The sequence below is a fragment of the Hemicordylus capensis genome, chromosome 3 (assembly GCF_027244095.1).
Source record: "Hemicordylus capensis ecotype Gifberg chromosome 3, rHemCap1.1.pri, whole genome shotgun sequence".
Classification (NCBI taxonomy): Eukaryota; Metazoa; Chordata; class Lepidosauria; order Squamata; family Cordylidae; genus Hemicordylus; species Hemicordylus capensis.
The window spans coordinates 7,584,163-7,590,162 of NC_069659.1; the positions used below are offsets into that span (position 1 = coordinate 7,584,163).

The window sequence follows — 6,000 nt, forward strand, 5'->3', positions numbered from 1 at the left end:
ACGGTCCAGGCAATTGAGGCCTGTTCCTTTTTCCGGCCCTTCCCCCAACCCTCTGACCCTAGGGAGCTCTGTGAACACTCCTTCGAGGATTAGGGTGCTGCTGCTAAATGCCAGGTCAGTTAACGCAAAAACATCTCTCATCCACGATTTGATTGTGGATGAGCGTGCTGACCTGGTATGCGTGACGGAGACCTGGTTGGATGCGCTGGGCGGGGTTGGTCTCTCTCAGCTTTGTCCTCCAGGTTTCCAGATCGTGCAGCAGCCCCGCCTCGAGGGTCGGGGAGGAGGCGTTGCGGTCATCTTTCGAGAGACCCTCCCCGTTTCCAGGTGCCCAGTCAGGCAATCTCAGAATTTCGAGTGTTTGTCCTTGAGGGTGGGCCTCCGAGATAGGCTGGGGATTCTGCTGGTGTACCGACCACCCCGCTGCACTTCAGTCTCCCTACCTGAGCTGGCGGGGGTGGTCTCGGAGGTGGCCTTGGGTTCCCCCAGGCTTATTGTCTTGGGGGACTTCAATGTCCACGCTGAGGTCCCCTTAGTGGGTGCGGCTCAGGATTTCATGGCCTCCATGGCAACCATGGGCCTGTCTCAGTTGGTATCGGGCCCTACCCACGTGGCGGGACACACTCTGGATCTGGTTTTTGCCGATCGGGAAATAAATGATCTGGAGGTGGGGGAATTTGAGATCACTCCCTTGTCATGGACAGATCATCACCTGGTGGGGTTTAGTTTGACTGCTCCGTCTGCCCTCCGCAGGGGTGGTGGGCCGATTAAGATGGTCCGCCCCTGGAGGCTTATGGATCCGCTTGGATTTCAGACGGCCCTCGGGGAGTTTCCAGTGTCCAGAGCTGGTGACCCTGTCGAGGCCTTGGTTGATCTCTGGAATGGAGAGATGGCCAGGGCTGTTGACACGGTTGCCCCCAAGCGCCCTCTCCGGCTTGGTGGAGCCCGTTCTGCTCCTTGGTTTTCCTCGGAGCTTAGGGCGATGAAGCAACTCGGACGACGGCTGGAGCGACGCTGGAGGAAGAGTCGTCACGAATCCGATCGAACACGGGCTAGAGCCCATTTTAGGGACTATGCCGTGGCGGTGGGGGCGGCGAAGAAATGTTTTTTCTCCGCCTCCATTGCGTCTGCTCAGTGCAGGCAAACAGAGCTGTTTCGTGTGGTGAAAACATTGCTCCACACATCCCCCCGGACAATGGGGGAGGAGTCATCTACGGCTCTTTGTGATCGGTTTGCCTGTCGCTTTGCAGATAAAGTCGCTTGCATCCGTGCTGACCTGGACTCCAGAGTTTTGGCAGTTCCGGCAGACGTGCCTCTGGTACCATCTGGTCCCGTTGTGTTGGATTCTTTTCAGTTGGTGCGGCCTGAGGATGTGGACAAGATCCTGGGCAGTGTGCGGGCGACTTTGTGCGCTCTTGACCCTTGCCCTTCATGGCTAATAAAAGCTGCCAGGGAGGGGACAGGTAGATGGCTGGAGGTGATCGTTAATGCTTCGTTAAGGGAGGGCAGGATGCCATCGTGCCTCAAGGAGGCGGTGGTAAGACCTCTATTAAAAAAGCCCTCCCTTGATCCCTCCAACCTGGACAACTATAGACCTGTGTCTAACCTCCCCTTTTTGGGCAAGGTGATGGAGCGTGTGGTGGCGTCCCAGCTGCAGAGGGTCTTGGATGATACGGATTATCTGGACCCTTTTCAATCTGGCTTCCGCCCCGGGTATGGGACTGAGACTGCCTTGGTTGCCCTAGTGGATGACCTACGCCGGGAACTAGACAGGGGGAGTGCGTCCCTGTTGGTTCTGCTGGACCTCTCGGCGGCGTTCGATACCATCGACCATGGTATCCTTCTGGGCCGCCTCTCGAGTATGGGAATCGGAGGCACTGCGTTGCAGTGGTTCCGGTCCTTTCTTGAGGGGAGGGTTCAGAAGGTGGTGCTGGGGGACTACTGCTCGGCCCCGTGGCCGTTGGCCTGTGGGGTCCCGCAGGGATCGGTCTTGTCCCCCATGCTGTTTAACATCTACATGAAGCCGCTGGGAGAGGTCATCCGGAGATTTGGACTGAGTTGTCAGCAATATGCGGATGACACTCAGCTCTATCTCTCCTTGTCATCTGATCCTAGGGAGGCGGTGGATGTCCTGAATCGGGGGTTGGAGGCCGTGATGGGTTGGATGTGGGCTAACAAACTGAAACTGAATCCGGATAAGACGGAGGTACTGTTGGTCAGTAGGAGAGCCAATCGGGATGAGGAGATTTTACCGGTTCTGGATGGGGTTGCACTCCCCTTGAAGGAGCAAGTACGCAGCTTGGGGGTACTACTGGACCCGGCTCTGCTTTTGGAGGCTCAGGTGGAGGCGGTGGCCAGGGGTGCCTTTGCACGGCTTCGGCTGGTGCGCCAGCTGCGTCCCTTTCTCGAGAAGGCAGATCTGGCCACGGTTACCCACGCCTTAGTCACGTCGCGGCTGGATTACTGTAACGCGCTCTACGTGGGGCTGCCCTTGAAGAATATCCGGAAACTGCAGCTAGTGCAAAACGCGGCAGCGAGGGTTTTATCCAGAGCTGCCCGTTGGGAACATATCACCCCCATTTTGAAAGAGCTGCACTGGCTGCCGGTTCGTTTCCGGGTCCAATTCAAGGTGCTGGTTTTGACCTTTAAAGCCCTAAATGGTTTGGGCCCAGGGTATTTGAGGGACCGCCTGCTCCCAAGGGTTGCTGCCCGCTGGACGAGGACATCTGAGGGGGCCCTGCTCCGGGTGCCGACAATGAGGGAGGCCCGGTTGTCGTGCACTCGGGACAGGGCCTTCTCTGTTGCTGCCCCCAGACTCTGGAATGCTCTCCCAGTGGTCATTCGTTCCTCGGACTCCATCACGGCTTTTAGAAAGCTTTTAAAGACTTGGCTTTTTACCCAGGCTTTTACATGATTGTTTTTTACTGCGGCTTCTCTGTGTTCCTATTTGTTGTGTTGTTTTTATGCCTGTTTTTATATGTTTTTGTACTTTTAACATGATGTTTTTATTGTGTTTTTATTGTATGTTTTTAACTTTTGTAAACCGCCTTGGGGTTATCTTTTTAATGAAAGGCGGTATATAAATGCAAAAATAAATAAATAAATAAAATAAATGTGCCACACTCAGCCTTCTTTCCTGCAGGCACGCATCCACTGTATGCATAGTGATTGCACGATGGACATTCCACCTTCAACACAGAAGAGATCACATATGTATTGCGTGCACCTATGCTGCAGTGTTGCATATTCTCTGTGTAGGGTGTGCTATTGCTGGAGCTTGGAACTAAGAAGGTGCCAAGGAGAGGGGGCGGGATTACAAGCACGTCTAATCTTGTGCACTCATGCAAGCATAAGAATACAGAATACAGTCCTGTGCCTCATGAACACACAAGCTTGGAGAAGAAGTTTTGATAAGGGGACAGTCTACACTGTCTGCACAAGGGCATCATCCAAACCCATGCCAGACCTGCACTCCTAAGTGTCTTAAGATGGATCATGAAGTCCTTTCTATGGACTTCATAGAAAGTCCATAGGAGGGCCTGATTTAGGAGTAGTGCTGCCCATTCCTACACTCACTAGTAATCTTGATTAAATGCTGGAGAAGATGTATTGCTCTGGGGGGAAAGGCAGGTGATACATCAAATTTTGCTATCCTGAGTATTAAGGTACAATGACAGATGCAGTCAGCAAAGCTGAACAACTGATAATGAATCACATTGTTCAGAAAACCATTTCAAAGATCTTAAACATGATTTTTAAAGTGCAGTTTAATTACATCCTAATTAATAGGTTTCCTGGTTAAAATCTGTGGGGTTAGGAGCTGAACACTGCCATTCCTTCAGAAAAGAGTACCCATCGCCTCTGCTGCAACTCCACACAATCACAGCTCCTTACCTGCTCATAAGGGGACATGACCGATGCAGTTAGCAAAGCTGCACAGTTGATTAGGCTTGTGCATGTTCCCACAGCATGGAACTTTTTTGGCCGCTGTCCAGATTACTAAACACCTCTACTGTGAGTAACCAAACCTCTAATAGCTGAACCTGTGTTCAAAAAATATGTTGGGGGCAGTGCAAACTGGACTTGAGTCCAAAACTGGAACTCAGGACCTTTGCATGCAAACAGCAGTGTCACTGCTGCAACCCCACACAATGAGAGCTCCTCACCTGCTCATAAGGGGATGTGTGAGATTTTGTTTGTTTGTTTGTTTGTTGAATTTTTATACCACCCTTCCTAATTTGGCTCAGGGCAGTTTACAAGCAAAAACAGTTAAAATCAGTAAACAATAAAAACAAAAAATTTAAATTACCAAAAACATTCAGTTAAAAAACAAACCCAGTACATTTAAAAAAAACCAAAAACCCTTACAACAACAGGCCAAATAGATCTGTCCAGCCTTTTCTCCCCTGGTGGCAGCCATTTTGGAGGGCACCATGCAATCAACCTGGCCATTTGTGTGGCCTGGGTCATGACCTGGGCACTCAAATGGGCAGGGTGCATGTGCCACTGCCATGTCAGAAAGGGCCAGAACTGTCCCCAAATGGCCTGGTAGATTGGCACACCTGAAATACTCTGCTGGTCTACTTGAACCATCCTTTTTGTCCTGCTGCAGTGGCAGTTTTCACCAATTGGTCACTAGATGGCAGCACAGGCTTTCATCAGCAAGGTATCAGACTATAGCCAATGGCTGCACCTTCACTTAATGGCAGTTTGTCAGGTTGCAGTCTTCTCCTCTGCAAAGTCTCCAAATGAATCAGTTTGTCAGGTCAGGGCCTTTATCTCCGCACCTTCACCAAATCAATTGACTTGTCAGGTTGCAGTGTCTTCAACCACACCTTCACCAAATAGTTTGTGGAGGTTCCTCAGACCAATAGTATGCCGGCCAACCACACAATCATGGGTAGGTCTGTCTGACCCCACCCGAAATGCTATGGTTGCACTAGCACCAAATAAGCATGCCTGATTGGACGGTCATTCACCACTTTGTCCTCACTGCACGCTCAGCCATGGTGAGACCCGTCCGCCTGTGCTGTCAGGTTGCTGTCAACACTACACTGGTGTGGGCAGCCACAGAGCCTGCTGCAGTGGGGGAAGGATCCTTAAACTACTCCATGGAGTCATTCATTCACTGGATAAGGACATAAGAACAGCCTTATGGGATCAGGCCCAAGGCCAGGCCCGTAACAAGGATTGGGCAAGGGGAGACAGATGTCTGGGGGCCCCACTGCCTGGAGGGGCCCCCCAGAGGCACCTCACGTGACTCCCCATTGCCCCCTGCCCAGCCCCAAGGCCCCTCAGCCACTTGCCCTGCTCGCCGTATCTCCAGCTTGTTCTCCTGGCCGGCAATCCAGCAGCAGACAAGCTGCAAAGAGCTCCTTTTCTCCCGCCTCTCAGCTGATCGGTGGGTGGGCGGGGCTTCCACGGAGGCCTCGTGTAGGCCTCTGTGAAGCCTGAACTCGAGTAGGGCCCAAGCACCCAGGAAGGAGGAGGCAGCCAGAGTGGCCACCACTGGTCTCTGCAGCAGAAGACCCCCTGCTGCCCTGCTCAGCCCAGCCCAGCCCAGCATTTGCCAGGTCGAGTGTGAACTCCTTTTTGTGGTTACCGTCCCTGCCCCGGATATATAGGCATCTGCTTGCCATAGGGCTTTGATATGGTGGGGGAGGGACTGAGAAATATTTATTTTTAAACAGCTTGGAAAATTTGCTGGCTTAAAAAAAAACTATCTAAAAAGTCCTATAAGTGGCTTGTTTCATGGCAGAAAATTACAAAAACTTCTGGAAGAAACAGTATTATATTTATTTTATTCATTCATTCATTCATTTATAAATGCACTTATGTTCAAGTTGTTTTGCATCCCAGAAGGTCTGAGTGAGAACTGTGAAGCATGTCTTGTGCTTTTATTTTATTTTATTTTTCTTGTGTGTGAACTGCTCCCCAATAACTCGCAGGGACTTCAGGGTAAATCTGGCCAACATGTGAATGCAGCACCTCCATTCCAGA

At 51.5% G+C, this 6,000-nt stretch overlaps 1 protein-coding gene across 10 annotated transcripts in view; it reads right to left on the bottom strand.

Moving 5' to 3' along the window:
* Positions 1–4,693, bottom strand: part of LOC128349825 (zinc finger protein 883-like) — a 40,084-nt gene extending 35,391 nt beyond the window's left edge. For all 10 annotated transcript variants that reach the window (XR_008319015.1, XR_008319022.1, XR_008319023.1 and 7 more), the window contains exon 1: positions 4,563–4,693. The gene's annotated coding sequence lies outside the window, so the exon portion shown is untranslated. The remainder of the gene's footprint in view (positions 1–4,562) is intronic.
* Positions 4,694–6,000: the final 1,307 nt, after the last annotated feature.